Source organism: Hyla sarda, chromosome 4 (genome assembly GCF_029499605.1).
Source record: "Hyla sarda isolate aHylSar1 chromosome 4, aHylSar1.hap1, whole genome shotgun sequence".
Classification (NCBI taxonomy): Eukaryota; Metazoa; Chordata; class Amphibia; order Anura; family Hylidae; genus Hyla; species Hyla sarda.
This window is the reverse complement of record NC_079192.1, coordinates 147,224,711-147,240,789: the sequence shown is the minus strand read 5'-3', so window position 1 is coordinate 147,240,789 and position 16,079 is coordinate 147,224,711. Positions and strand designations below refer to the sequence as shown.

At 43.0% G+C, this 16,079-nt stretch overlaps 2 protein-coding genes across 4 annotated transcripts in view; one reads left to right on the top strand and one right to left on the bottom strand.

Moving 5' to 3' along the window:
* Positions 1 to 13,269, bottom strand: part of LOC130368547 (protein unc-13 homolog B-like) — a 350,187-nt gene extending 336,918 nt beyond the window's left edge. The window contains exon 1 of the mRNA XM_056572347.1: positions 13,001 to 13,269. The gene's annotated coding sequence lies outside the window, so the exon portion shown is untranslated. The remainder of the gene's footprint in view (positions 1 to 13,000) is intronic.
* WDR72 (WD repeat domain 72) overlaps positions 9,585 to 16,079 on the top strand; it is a 362,110-nt gene continuing 355,615 nt past the window's right edge. The window contains exon 1 of one of the 3 annotated variants that reach the window (XM_056572344.1): positions 9,585 to 9,674. The gene's annotated coding sequence lies outside the window, so the exon portion shown is untranslated. Of the gene's footprint in view, positions 9,675 to 12,962; positions 13,016 to 15,022; positions 15,041 to 16,079 lie in introns of those variants that run through there. The other 2 variants (XM_056572345.1, XM_056572346.1) reach the window with 2 other exon arrangements.

Below are 16,079 nucleotides of genomic sequence, written 5' to 3'. Positions count from 1 at the left end.
AAAGATGAATTTTAACATTTAAATTGAAGATTTAGGGTAGCTAGTGCCACCATAAAAAAAAAATTTAAGACATCAGTGGATGACGAAACATGTTGTCCCTATTACATCAATAAAGTTTTTATTTTCCTTTGCCACTCGAGTCCTCTTTTATTGACCGTATACTGAGCAGCGCCTTGCCGAGCCATTTTTTTCCTATCTATACTCCCATTATATTCTATCGGACACCACTCTTTGTGGCCCGATACCGGTAAGAGTGCAGCAGCCAGCAACTCTGTACATTGCCACCCTCTCACATCAGTAAACCATGTAGTTGCTGAATGACACAGACTTGAGCTGGCTGAAGCATCAGTAAACCATATATTGGATGAATGGCACAGCCTGTAGGTGGCTGAAGCATCAGTAAAACATACAGTGGATGAATGGCACAGCCTGGAGGTGGCTTAAGCATGAGGATACCATATAGTGTCTGAATGGCACAGCCTGGAGTTGGCAGAAGCATGAGGAGACCACTGAAATTTAAGATTTTTTAAATAGAAATTTAAGATTTTGAAATTGAAAGTGAGGATTTAGAAATTAACATTTTAACTCCCAAGTTTTAGTGTCCCGGGCCCCGGCGTGTGGGTACAAAGGACCAAATTTAACAAGGAGTGACATGTCACATGGCAGCACAATGGCAGAGCCTGGAGGTGGCATCAGTATGAGGAGACCATATAGTGGCTGAATGACTGCCTGGAGTTGGTAGCAGCATTAAGAGACCATATAGTGACTAAGTGGCACAGCCTGGAGTTGGTTGAAGCATTAGAAGACCATATAGTGGCTGAATGGCACAGCCTGGGGTGGCTGAAGCATGAGGATAACATATAGTGGCTGAATGAGACAGTCTGGAGGTGGCAGTAGCAGCATCAGGAGTCCTGAAAGTGACCCTAATGCAGAGGAATTTCTGAAATTGGGGACCAGCACCTTAATTATGTTTTGCAGTATCCATGGCAACACAATAAGAGAGCCTGGAGGTGGTAGCATCAGCATGAGGACACCATAGAGCAACACAATTAGAGAGCCTGGAGGTGGCAGCATCAGCATGAAGAGACCATAGAGCAGCACAATTAGAGAGCCTGTAGGTGGCAGCATCAACATGAGGCGACCATATGGCAGCACAATGACAGAGCATGGAGACAGTAGCATCAGCTTGAGGAGACCATAGAGCAGCACATTGAGAGAGCCTGGAGGTGGCAGCATCAGCATGAGGAGCTCAAAGAGCAGCCCAATTAGAGAGCTTGGAGGTGGCAGCATCAGCATGAGGAGACCATATGGCGGCACAATGACAGAGCCTGGTGTGGTAGCATCAGCATGAGGAGACCATATGGTGGCACCCTGACAGAGCATGGAGGAGATAGCATTAGCATGAGGAGACCTTAGAGCAGCACAATGAAAGAGCCTGGAGGTGGCAGCATCAGCATGAGGAGACCATATGGCAGCACAATGACAGAGCCTGGAGCTGGTAGCAATAGCATGAGGAGAACATAGAGCAGCAGAATGACAGAGCCTTGAGGTAGCAGCAGCAACATGAGGTCCATGCCAAGTGAGGGTTGAGTCTGAAGAACCCACTGTTGATTGGGGATGTCGGATGTCACTTAGGATGAAGGGGATGACTGAGTGAACCGGTCAATCACAGCTGCTGGGTTGCTGGTCGAGAGACGAATGCTAGCTAACACCGGGAGCTCAGACCTTTCGCTGCGACTCCGGCTGCCACACGCCCCTACTCTGCTGCGACCTATGCCTGCACATGATGAATTTAGGCCTCTGCCACTCCACTGTACACGTCCTGGCACGACTCTGCCTGACATACTTATTCTGTATATCAGGAGAGTACAATACAATTCACTATGCATAAAACAGTATTTGTCTGGAACAGTAGCAGGTGTGTACTATTAGCTGTCCTTTCACAGTATATAGGCCCTTGATAGATTATCAGGTACAAAATAGTACACTACTTAGATGTAGGTATGTGGTATGCAATTATGAAGGCAGAAAAATGTGCTACAGTACACTTAAAAAAGTACCTGAGTACACCAGCCGATGAGTAATTTGGCCGGACTTTCACTGTATGTAGGCCCTTGACAGATTAACAGGTACAAAATAGTACACTACTTAGATGTACGTATGCGGTATGCACTGATGAGAGCAGAAAAATGCTCTACAGTACGTTTAATAAACGTATTGGAGTAAAACACCAGCCGATGAGTATCTAGGCCCTTGACAGATTAACAGGTACAAAATAGTACACCACTTAGATGTAGGTATGTGGTATCAGGTATGCACTCATGAGGGAAGAAAGATGCGGTTCAGTATGCTTAAAAAAACGTATTTTAGTAAAACACCAGCCGGTGATTACTTTTGCCTGGACTTACTCAGTATGTAGGCCCACGACAGGTTAACAGGTACAAAATAGTACTCTACTTAGATGTACGTATGTGGTATGCACTTATGAGGGCAGAAAAATGCGCTACAGTGCACTTAAAAAAGAATCTGAGTACAACACCAGCCGGTGATTACTTTTGCCTGGACTTTCACAGTATGTAGGCCCACAACAGATTAGCAGGTAACAAATAGTATACTACTTAGAGATGTAGGTATGTTGTATGTACTTATGAGGGCAGAAAAATGCCTTACAGTACAATTAAAAACGCAGTATTTTTGTAAAACACCTGCCGATGAGTACTTTTGCCTGGACTTTCACAGTATCTAGGCCCTTGACAGATTAACAGGAACAATTTAGATGTACGTATGTGGTATGCACTTATGAGGGCAGAAAAATGTGGTACAGTAAACTTAAAAAAATATATATATTTTTGCCCAACACCAGCAGTACAGAACAATGCTGCAGCACAAAAAAGCTGTGTACTAAACACAAAATTTCACTCTGTCAAAGACTATTATGAATGGACTGCTGGGTATTATACCGTCTACAGACTAGTATAACCAGCAGATGATTTGTTGTGGAACAAAGACACAGAATTTTTTTTTTCTTGCCTCCTCTGCTAAGGTTTATGAAGGAGAGGCAGCTTGTTGAAATGAATGAGGCAACACACAGCTATCTGCCATTCTCTGTAATACAATGCTGAAGAAGGTAACTGGGAGGTTAATGGCTGCAGTAAAAATCCTTTTCAGTGACAAAAACACTGTTCTCTGTCCACCAGAACGCTGATGTGACTAGGATGTGAAATGCTGCTGGAATGAGATTTTCTGTGTAACACACACAGCAATATCCGTCCTATCTCTATGCACTGTAATGAATGATATCACGAGCCACAAAATGGCTGAAGAATGTAGAGGGTTGTGACATCACAGGGGTGACTGGCTGTTGATAGGCTGCATCCTGCATGTGATTTAGGGTCATACCGCCTACTTCCCTTCCCGCTTTGCTTTCCCGCATTCCCAGCGTTCCTTGCCCCATGTACTGACATGTGGATACGCCATTTTAGATGCCCTGGATAAGATGTCTAGGGGCGGAGTATCCCTTTAAGTCAGCAGAACCAAATATAAGTAAAAAAAAAATCATGTAAGCCATCATGTAAGCCAGTTTATGCTAAATATAAGGTAGGTAAAGGCCAATAGCCAACTTGGGATGCAGCCTGAATACCACACCACAATTGAAGACTTTGTTTATTTGTTGCAATTATTTTTGTGTTCCTCTGGTGAATTGTATACTATTTTGCCCATTTTGTGTAAAAAAAAAAACTTCCAAGCTGAATCCCTTTATAAGATCCTGTATCTATTATACTTTGTGCCAGTTAAAGTGAAAGTTATTACACTATGGGAAAACAAAGTCATTTGTTCGCTATTAAGTGCATTACAGTATAATCTATTCCGTTTTCATATTCAAACTAATAGACTAATAGTTAGTGACAGACAACCACTAGAAAATAATTTGCCCTTAAGGTTGTCTATGTTGAGCCTAATGGTCTCTATTATGGTTGACTCATACTTGCCAAATAGCTAAATCTGGGTATCTACAGGAGTTATCCAGCTTCTTAAAATTTGTCAATACTAGATCGTCAGGCTCGGCTCGGACTCCAGACACATCCAGATGTACTTTTAGTAGCGTTGCTGCAAGAAACTTCAGCATCAACCCATTCAAGTGAACAGGAGAATGCTGCAGTTCCTTGCTCTGCTGCTACTAAAAGTACAGCATGTACAGGAAAGGCGCACATGAAAACATTGAAGAGACTGTGGCTTTTGCTAAAATATGCCCCCTTCAAATGGATGATCAGTGGGGGTGCTGGGAGTTGGAACCCTGCTGATCCAATATGGATGACCTCGGATCAAATGTAACATAGTAACATAGTTCATGAGGTTGAAAAAAGACCAGAGTCCATCAAGTTCAACCTATATCCCTAATGAGTCCCTACTGAGTTGATCCAGAGGAAGGCAAAAAACCGTCATACTAGAGGTAAAAATTCCTTCCCGACTCCAAACATGGCAGTCAGAATAAATCCCTGGATCAACGTTCTGTCCTTATAAATCTAGTAGCCATAACCAGCAATGTCATTACTCTCCAAGAATACATCCAGACCCGTTTTGAACTCTTTTACAGAGTTCACCATGACCACTCCTCAGGAAGAGAATTCCACAGTCTCACTGCTCTTACAGTAAAGAACCCCCATCTGTGCTGGTGTAGAAACCTTCTTTCCTCTAAACGTAGATGATGCCCCCTTGTTATAGATACAGTCCTGGGTATAAATAGGTCAATAGTATAGGTCGAATAGGTCATCAATTTTGAAAAGCTAGATAACCCCTTTAACCCAAAGGCAATGCCCCCAAATGGTCTACTTTGGACAGGGTTTATATAAACACCATCCCTACCATGGTCTGGTTTTCAGCCAAAATCTGGACTGTTGACAAGTAACGGATAGCCACTGCTGTGTCAGCAACTGGATCCAGCAGAAAAGCCTATATGTGTTTGGACTTCCAACCTGCTGGTGTATATGATGTACAGTGCTTTATACAGTATACAAAACAAATAAAATATGAAGACAGTGTTGGCAGGTCTTATTTAAAAGTCCATGAAAAGAAGAACAAATATACATAGAGTACAAAATCTATATCTATATATATAAAACTCAATGAAACTTGGCACACATGTTAATTATATGTCAACAACAAACATAGGATAGGTAATTTAACCCTTACCACCCCCATTTGCGAGAGTCTGGGTTTTTATATAAAATCCCATGCAAGTCTATAGGAAATAAATGTTACTGCATAACTTCCAAACACCTGAAGATATTTCAATAATACTTGGTCACTTGTTACTTATATGTCAAATAGAAATATTTAATAGTTAAATTAACCCCTAACCTGCCCCCATATGTGAAGGATAGGGTTTTTGTTTCAAGTCCCATGCAAGTATATAGGACTTCTGGTGCCTTACTCCACAAGCTCCGCTCTGCTTCTCCTGGTGAATGGGTCAATCCGACTGGTAAGCCATACCCTCCCTGCATGCCACATGTCCCATCTCACAAAGACACGCCCACCTTTAAAGCCACACCCCTTTTATTTTCAGCTTACAATATCTTTAATGCAATGCAGCCCCACCTGAGGATTAGAAAGGATGATTAGCTATGGGGACGGGATATGAGGAATGGGATATGAGGTCAGGATATGGGGACAGGATATGAGGACAAGATATGAGGACGGGATTAGGGACAGGATATGGGGTTGAGATATGAGAACAAAATATGAGGACAGGATATGAGGTCGGAATATGAGGAGGGGATTTCGGGTCGGGATATGAGGAGGGGATATGGGGTCAGGTTTTAGGGATGGGATATGAGTACAAAAGCTACCTCCTTCGTTGCTTTTCCTCCCCCACAAGGATAAAGTAGGAAAAACCAGACAGCACCAGGTACTCAGCTAGTTTATACAGTACAGACAAAACGTTTGGAAACACCTTTTCATTCAGAGTTTTCTTTATTTTCATGACTATGAAAATTGTAGATTCCCATTGAAGGCATTAAAACTATGAATTAACACATGTGGAATTATATACATAACAAAAAAGTGTGAAACAACTGAAAATATGTCATATTCTAGGTTCTTCAAAGTAGTCACCTTTTGCTTTGATTACTGCTTTGCACACTCTTCGCATTTTCTTGTTGAGCTTCAAGAGGTAGTCACCTGAAATGGTTTTCACTTCACAGGTGTGCTGGTGTGGAGGAGGAGGTGTGATGGTGTGGGGGTGCTTTGCTGGTGACACTTGGGGATTTATTCAAAATTTAAGGCATACTGAACCAGCATGGCTACCACAGCATCTTGCAGCGGCATGCTATTCCTTCCGGTTTGTGTTTAGTTGGACCATCATTTATTTTTCAACAGGACAATGACCCCAAACACACCTCCAGGCTGTGTAAGGGCTATTTGACAAAGAAGGAGAGTGATGGGGTGCTGCGTCAGATGACCTGGCCTCCACAGTCACCGGACCTGAACCCAATCGAGATGGTTTGGAGTGAGCTGGACCGCAGAATGAAGGCAAAAAGGGCCAACAAGTGCTAAGCATCTCTGGGAACTCCTTCAAGACTGTTGGAAGACCATTTCAGGAGACTACCTCTTGAAGCTCATCAAGAGAATGCCAAGAGTGTGCAAAGCAGTAATCAAAGCAAAAGGTGTCTAGAACCATATTTTCACACTTTTTTGTTATGTATATAATTCCACATGTGTTAATTCATAGTTTTGATGCCTTCAGTGTGAATCTACAATTTTCATAGTCATGAAAATAAAGAAAACTCTGAATGAGAAGGTGTGTCCAAACTTTTGGTCTGTACTGTACATCTAAAACTCAAAGAGGGACATTTATCAATGTTTGCTTATGTATTCCTTTTTTTAGTACTTTTTTCCTTACTTTTTTTTTTGCTTATGTGTGACTTATTTATCAACTGGTTTCAGCCTGTTGATAATTTTCTTTCACATAAGCAATTTTTAGTTTTTTTACTTTGGTAGTAGCTTTTTCTGCTCCATGTTTGAGCTGGAGTAAATTTAGTCAATTTTTAACCTTGTTGCGACATTTTCTTGCGCAGTTGCGACTGTCGCAGTTAATAAATACCAGACTACCCGTAGTCCATTTTAAAATTATTACTACGAACAATCGCGTAGTTGCAGGTGTGACATTTGTGTGACATTTTTAGTAAAATAAATTTAACTAAATCGCTTGATAAATGTCTGTCGATTTGTGTGTGTATGTGTGTGTGTGTATATTCCAGCATTTCTTCCAAACTGCTAAAGATATATACATGAAACTTGGTACACATGTTACTAATATGTCAACTACAAACATAGGATAGGTAAATTAACCATCACCCACCTCCATTTGCGAGAGTCTGGGTTTTTGTTTAAAGTTCCATACAAGTGTATGGGAAATATATGTTACTGCATAACTTCCAAACAGCTGGAGATATTTCAATAATACTTGGTCATATGTTACTTATATGTCCACTAAAAATATAGTATAGTTAATTTAACCCTAACCTACCCCCCATTTGCAGGGGTTGGAGTTTTTGTTTAAAGTCCCATGCAAATCTTTGGGAAATGTATGTTCAAGCATAACTTCCAAATGGCTGGAGATATTTCAATAATACCTGGTTCACATGTTACTTATTCGTCAAATAAAATAATAAATTAACCCTAACCTTCATGTGAAGAATGGGATTTTTGTTTCAAGTCCCATGAAAGTACATGGGACTTCTGGTACCTTATGCCACAAGCTCAGCTCTGCATCTCCTGGTGAATGTGTCAGTCGGGCTTGAAAGCCACACCCTCCATGCATGACACACCCCAGAGCCACACCCACAATCTAAGCCACACCCTTTCATTTTCTACCCTTTTTGTGCATCAGTCTGGCTTGCAAACCATGCCCACTCCCACAAAGCCACACCCCCTTCTATTTTTTTGGCTTACAATATCTTCATCACAACTCAGCCCCACCTGTTGACGGGATATAAGGATTAGATATGAGGATGGGATATGAGGGCGGGATATGAGGGCGGGATATGAGGTCAGGATATGAGGTCAGGATATGAAGATATCTTCATCACAACTCAGTCCCACCTGAGGACGTAATATGAGGATTAGATATGAGGATGGGATATGAGGTTGGGATATGAAGACGGGATGTGAGGACGGGATATAAGGTCGAGATATGAGGACGGAATAAGAGAACATGATATGAGGTTGGGATATGAGAACGGAATAAGAGAACACAATATGAGGATGGGATATGAGGTTTAGATATGTGGACGGGATACGTGGACAGGATGTGAGAATGGGACCTGAGGATGGGATATGAGGACAGGATATGAGGACAAGATATGAGGTCGGAATATGAGGAGGGGTTTTGGGGTAGGCATTTCAAGAGGAGATTTGGGGTCAAGATATGAGGAGAGGATATGAGGACAAGTACTTTCTCCTATGTTGCTTTTCCTCTCACACAAGGATTAGGCAGGAAAAACAGGGCAACACCGGGTACTCAGCTAGTATACATATAAAATATACTGGACCAAAAAGACAAAACAAGACAAAACTTAAAGACAAAGAAACATTCATACCACATATTGCTAATACAGTAGATTGTTGTTCGTTGCGGAAGATCTGAATATAACATTTTTAGAAACCGCCAACCAAAACCATATGAGAATATAAAGACTTCTGTGTAAGAATGCCTTATGTAACACTTGGCCTTCAAACATGCAATAGATGAATAATGTCTGCAATGTTTACAGTAAATACATTTTTTTTCTCACTGTCTGTTTACAGTGAACTATTGCCTTCAGGTTGATGCTGTAATGCTAAAGTATATATAAACAAAGAGGATTGTGGTAGTCCCAAAGAAATGTATCCAATGTGCCTTTAATGAGGTGCTGCAATTCACGCATATGGGCTCCAAACAGATAGCAATATTCAGCAATCTTATGTACATGAGCTGACTCTGAAGTCACCGCTGGTCATCTTTACAGAAAATCCTGGGCATGGCCAGCATCCCAATGTCATACTCCATAATTCCTGTTTAAATGATATCAATAGAAATCCCCCTCCCCCAATCCCTTGCACAGCTGAGGCCGATATCAGTGACTCTGCAGAGAACTGAAGGGATTAAACCCTTCATACCTGCGAATCATCTGTGTAGAATTGTTGTTCCATTATTGATGTAACACGCATATCGGATAACTGAACAAGAAATTTAATGATTGTACGTTATGGATGGAAAATTATGTGTTGCCAAGCATATGGTGTTGAATACAGTGTTGTTATCATTTTATAACACCTTCTTTTTTAACCTAAATGTGTGTTTTGAAAGATACAAAGTCTCTACCCAGTTGTGAGATCTAACGGGGAGCTATAAGTAACCTGACCGGAGAGGAGGTAATTGATTATTCCTCACCTGTGGAGGTACGAATAAGAATCCTTGCCTGTTAGACCCACAACGTCACTGAGGAAGAGCGCGCATGCGCTTGAAACGCGTATGACTGTGGAGGGAGTCGGTTTTACTGTGTGATGTTTGCTCATTTTGATACAGAGAAAATAAAGCTGCAAATCTTATATCTGGTGCCGGATCATCGTTTGTTCTTCTGCATTGAATATCAGCACTTTGCCGAGTGTGGACCCGCGCACAGAAACTGGTGGAGGTGAGCTGTACAGAATAATTTCCTTGTCTGTTAGAATTCCACATTCCCTAGTCATGCACATTGCTAACCAGTCCAGAGCTGTATTAATAATTCTGCTGTAATATTGTATCTTGACTCCAGTTTCACCCAGATCTGCTAATATAGCACTAACATGGACTGCCAATTAGCTTTTTGATATCTGAACAGCAGATCTGCCCTCTGTACCGGATCACTACAGAAGAAGGAAAGCTGGATGGTAGGTCTGCCTACTTATGAAATTATCAGCTTCAATACTGTAAGAAGTGCAAGTTCAATTTTTGACTTGAGCGAATGCAGGTGTGGGCTAAGCTCATTTTATTATTATAGCACCAGAACAAAGCTTAGTACAGGGATCGATTACACAGTCTGGCTACTATCCTGACTACCCAGTAATAATAAAGATATACTGACAGTTGTTTTACCAACAAGAATGTAACCACCCTTCATTACAATGCAGACCATACCAGTGACTACAGTACTGAACAGAGGCAACATAAACAACCAGTCACATCAATCTCTTTTCTTCTTTATCTGGTTCAGATCATCATGGTGACTTCTGATTTTTGTCTGCAGAATTTATTGCCCAGATATTCTCTGCCACTCAATTTTGTACCATGTGTCTATAATGTGTCCCTTAAATACAATACTGTAGCAGATGTGGGAGGTAGGAATCTCGGCACCGGTCTCCTAAACCTTCCCGTGGGTGACAACTTCGGTGCTGCAGCACTACACCGGCGGGGTAAAATTAGCAATCGGAGCTCCGACGGCCAGCTGCTCCCGGTGTACCTGCGGAAAGACACCTGCTCAAGGCTTACATCAGTGTTGCGCCTGAAATTAGCGCAACACCCAAAGGTGAGCAGGCTCTTATCTATTTACCAACCATCCGTTATCCACGGATAACCAGCATTATATTAGGGCTACATCTATATTTTTTCTCCCATACATACCCTACATACAATAGATCCACTTACTGTATGTCCTTGGATAAACATATACCCACTGTGTCACTTTATTAAATGGGCCCTACACTGTGCTCAATGGATCAAGAAGTCTCCAGAACCCAATTAACATATATTTACTTTGCTACCACCCACAGGAAAGGCTCTGGCTCTTCTGACCAGGCTCCCGGGGAATGGTGCAGATGGCAGGATTGCATTGTAATACCACCACAGTCACAGAAGGTGACATACAGTGGAGCAGGGAATACATTTAATTATATCTGCCCTTAAACCTCTTCAGGACATAGGGCGTATGGATACGCCCTGCATTCCAAGTCCTTAAGGACCGAGGGCGTATCCATACGCCTGTAGGAATTCCTGTCCCCACCGCTAGCCAGTTGGGGACCGGAGCCGGATGCCTGCTGAAATCGTTCAGCAGGCATCGCTGCATATCGCCCAGGGGGTCATTATGCCCCCCAATGTCGGCGATGGCCTCAGATCGCTGGACAATTCAGTCCAGCGATCTGTGGCGATTCCGGGTCAATCGGGTCTCCAGTGACCCGGTGACCCGGAATTACTGGCTGATCGGGGCAGTCAGAGATGGCCCCGTACAGCCATACCCTGCAGGGGTGAGGTGGCACTGGTGCCACCTCACGATCGCCCTGATTCGTCAGCCGGTTTACCGGCCGACCAATCAGGGCGCCTGCTGCGGGTGTCACTCCCGCAACCCGCTCCGCCCCTCTTCCAGAGGACGTGAGAGGGTGCGAGACGTGGACCCCAGGAGCTAGGGCCCCCGATCCCCGGTGTCAATGTTGGCATCGGGGCCCCAGGAGCGGCGGCGGCGGCGCAGGACTGACCTGTGTCCCATAGCAGCAGCAGGAGGTGAGTGACAGCCTCCTGCTGTTGCTTAGCAACAGCTCCCAGCATGCAAAAAGGGCATGCTGGGAGCTGTAGTTATGCAACAGCAGGAGGCAGACAACCACAGCTCCCAGCATTCCCTTATGGGCATGCTGGGACTTACAGTTTTGCAAAAGCTGGAGGCACATTTTTTCTATTGAAAAGTGTACCTTCAGCTGTTGTATAACTACAACTCCCAGCTTGCACAAACAGCTAAAGTGCATGCTGGGAGTTGTAGTGGTGCATCTGCTGGTTGCATAACTACAACTCCCAGCATGCCCATTGGCTGTCGATGACTGCTGAGAGTTGTAGTTTTGCAACAGCTGAAGGCACAATGGTTGTGAAGTTTTCTTTTTACCTAACTCAGTGTTTCACGACCGGTGTGCCTCCAGCTGTTGCAAACTACAACTCTCAGCAGTCACCGTACACCATGCACCGTACATGCTGGGAGTTGTAGTTTTGAAACAGCTGGATGCACACTGGTTGTGAAACACTGAGTTAGGTCACAAACTCAGTGATACATAACCAGTGTGCCTACAGCTGTTGCAAAACTAAAACTCTCAGCATGTACAGTCTGTCAGCGCATGCTGGGAGTTATAGTTTTGCAACAGCAGGATGTCCCCCCCCCCAATGTGAACGTACAGGGTACGCTCACATGGGCGGAGGTTTACAGTAAGTATCCATTGTCACTCAGCCTATCACTGGCTGTGGTGGGACATCACTGCGGCTAGCAATTAGCTGAGCTGCAATGGGACCTGTCAATCTTCCAGCAACCAGGAAGAAGATCGCGATACCAGAGGCATTTAAACAGTTTGGGAGCCTGGGCATGATTTATCAAAAAAGACTATAAGGACATGGAAGCATTGAATCCAGTGAAGAAGGAACTTCTGACAATCAGTTTCAGAGATCTGACCACGATGCTGCCCGGAAATACAAAAATTGTCACATTGACATACTGACAAATTATATTAAAATTCTAACTCATATGCATCTTCTCTCGTTTGTACATTGTCCTGGTACCTTCTGTCAGCTGCTAAAATAGAAAATTGTTATGTGGCTAAGGAGTAAATCTCTCTAATGACTGAATTTGTGTCTTTGTATTATGAGTTAAACATGCATAGTCTTCTATTTTATGTAATACATTTCTACTTCTGTATACACTGAGGTATAATGGATGTGTAAGGGTTAAAAAATAGCTATTTGCTGCCACCAATGGTGAGCAATATATATGTAAGGATGCATGGAAGATTGGTCACAAAGGACTCCCAAATCCAACTTTCTTTTCCCAGAGGGCTGAAATCAGTTTAGTCTGGTCTAGTTTAGGCTACAGGGCATGCCTGCTTGTCTCCCTCCTGCTAGGCCATGTGAGTGAAAAGGCCGAGTGAGTACACTGTTTAGGTTAAACTCTGCTACAAGCAAGTAACCAAGCATTGGCTTTGCCAGAAAATTCACTCCCAGTTGCTAAATTCTAACCTGAATCAGATATAGGTGGGTCAGCGCTGTGCGACATTCAGGAGATTTCACCCAAGACTCTCTCCAGTCCACATTGAGAGATCATTCATCTTCAAAACCCTGTTCCTGCTCCGAGATGGAGAATCATCTAGTCAGAAAAGGAAAATACTTGAGCAAGGACTCTTTCAAAACATTTAACTCTTTGTGGGCTTCCAGCAATAGGGAACCATGTTTCACTTAACCACAAGTAACCTTTTTCAAGTATTTTTACCACAGTCAGCCAACCTGTGTAGGCCCCTTACAGTAGAGAATGACCTTATTGGTTTACCTATACTTCACCACTACCAACAAAAAAAGTGCTAAAAACATAGCGAGATACTTTTAGTTAGTCTAATTGCGTTACAAAGAAATTTAAGGTAATTGACCAATTTCCATTAAAGGGGTACTCCGGTGCATACACATCTTATCCCCTATCCAAAGGATAAGGGATAAGATACCTGATCGCGGGAGTCCCGCAGCTGCGGATGCGCGCAATCATGCACGCGGCACCCCATTTGTAATCAGTCCCCGGAGCGTGTTCGCTCCGGGTCTGATTACTGTCGACCGCACCCCCGTGTGACGTCACGCTCCGCCCCTCAATGCAAGCCTACGGGAGGGGGCGTGACAGCTATCACGCCCCCTCCCGTAGGCTTGCATTGAGGGGCGGAGCATGACGTCAGACCGGGGCGAACGCGCTCCGGGAACTGATTACAAACGGGGTGCCGCGTGCATGATCACGGGGGTCCCCAGCAGCGGGACTCCCGCGATCAGACATCTTATCCCCTATCCTTTGGATAGGGGATAAGATGTGTAAGCACAGGTGAAACCCTTTAATCTAAAACAGGGGTCTCAAACTGGGGGCCCTCTAGATGTTGCAAAACTTCAACTCCCAGCATGACCGGACAGCCATTGGCGGCAGGCTACAGCTGTCTGGACATGCTGGGAGTAGAAGTTTTGCAACATCTGGAGGGCCACCAGTTTGAGACCACTGATCTAAACTGAAGTTGTGTAACTTGCTACCCTGTGCTATAAATGTATAGTGGGGGAAATTTATCAAAATTGTGTAGAGGAAAAGTGATGCAGTTCCCATAGAAACCAATCAGTTTGATTATTTCATTTTTAAAGAGGCCTGTGAAAAATGAAAGAAACAATCTGATTGGTTGCTATGGGAAACTGTGCCACTCTTCCTCCAAAAAGGTTTTGAAAAAATCTCCCATTCTGTTTGGATACTGCACATAGGACTTCAGCTTACCTCAGTTTTTACATTACAACCAGCTCTCAAGTCCTGCAGGAACGCATGGGAACTGAGGGGGAGATTTATCAAAACCAACCAGATTGCTTCTTTAATTTTTCAAAGGCCTTGTTAAAAACGAAAGAAGCAATCTGATTGGTTGCTATGGGCAACTGCACCACTCTTCCTCTACACTGGTTTTGATGAATCTCCCAGAGTTCCCACACTTTTTTCCCAAGGACTTGACCCCTGATTACAACTATATCTGAAGTATAAATGCTGCACACACCATCAAGGGTTGTACTCCCAGAAACCTTACATAGTGTACCCCGAGTCAAAGTCACCCTTTTAAAAGTTCTTGTCATAAAGTCTCTTGATATTTTTTATAAAATCATTCTTTTTTTTTTTAATTATCTCTCTCTCTCTCTCTCTCTCTCTCTCTCTCTCCATATATATATATATATATATATATATATATATATATATATATAGTGATCCCTCAACTTACAATGGCCTCAACATACAATAGTTTCAACATACAATGGTCTTTTCTGGACCATCGTAAGTTGAAACCAGACTCAACATACAATGTACAGACAGTCCAGATCTGTGATACCTGTCAATGGCCGGAAGAATAGGCCAATCAGAAGGTGCATTCACTGGTAAAACCCCTTTATTACTGAAGCGTATGCACTGACTGGTGTCTGGCAGCGCCCCCTACAGTACAGAGGGGTATTACATGTTCTGTACACTTTACCTGTATCAGGGTTAGCTGCTCCTTTGGACACCAGGTGAGGGTGACTCCATTACTTTTTTAGGACATTGCGTGTTCTGTACAGGACCCTGAAGAAGCTCCTGTCCTCTACATAGACCAGTGTTTCCCAAGCAGGGTGCCCCCAGCTGTTGCAAAACTACATCTCCCAGCATGCCCGGACAGCCTTTGGCTGTCCGGGCATGCTGGGAGTTGTAGTTTTGCAACAGCTGGAGGCTCCATGCTTGGGAAACACTGACATATACAGTGATATACAGCTCCCAGCAGATCTTTCTTACTTTTATATGTAAGGATTTGCTTTATCTATATTAGTTATCTACTTATTTTTCTTTAATTCTCACTTTTTCCTATTTTTGGATGACATTTTGAGGCCTTTAGAACCAATTACCAGGTTTCCATAGAGTTATGGTCTCATCATACAATGGTATCAACATACAATGGTCGTCCTGGAACCAATTAATATTGTAACTTGAGGGACCACTGTGTATATATATATATATATATATATATATATATATATATATATATATATATATGTGTGTGTGTATAGTAAATTGTGTTATGTGAAATGATATCCCATTTTGGATGTTTTCATTGATTACATGGTATTTTTTTATTTATTTTGTTATATTTTAAATGTTCTTAACTGTATGTTTATTATAAAAAGACCCTCCTTTACAAAAGTTGTACTGGCTTACAGGGGGACCAATCAAGTTAGCAATACCACCAAGCCATCTGTCAAACTATAACAGACTTTCCTGATGGAATAAAACCCTCAGCTGCCATGGACTACTCTTCTTATCCTCCTCATTAGAGATGAGCGAACTTACAGTAAATTTGATTCGTCACGAACTTCTCGGCTCGGCAGTTGATGACTTTTCCTGTGTAAATTAGTTCAGCCTTCAGGTGCTCCGGTGGGCTGGAAAAGGTGGATACATTCCTAGGAAAGAGTCTCCTAGGACTGTATCCACCTTTTCCAGCCCACCGGAGCACCGGAAAGCTGAACTAATTTATGCAGGAAAAGTCATCAACTGCCGAGCCGAGCAGTTTGTGACGAA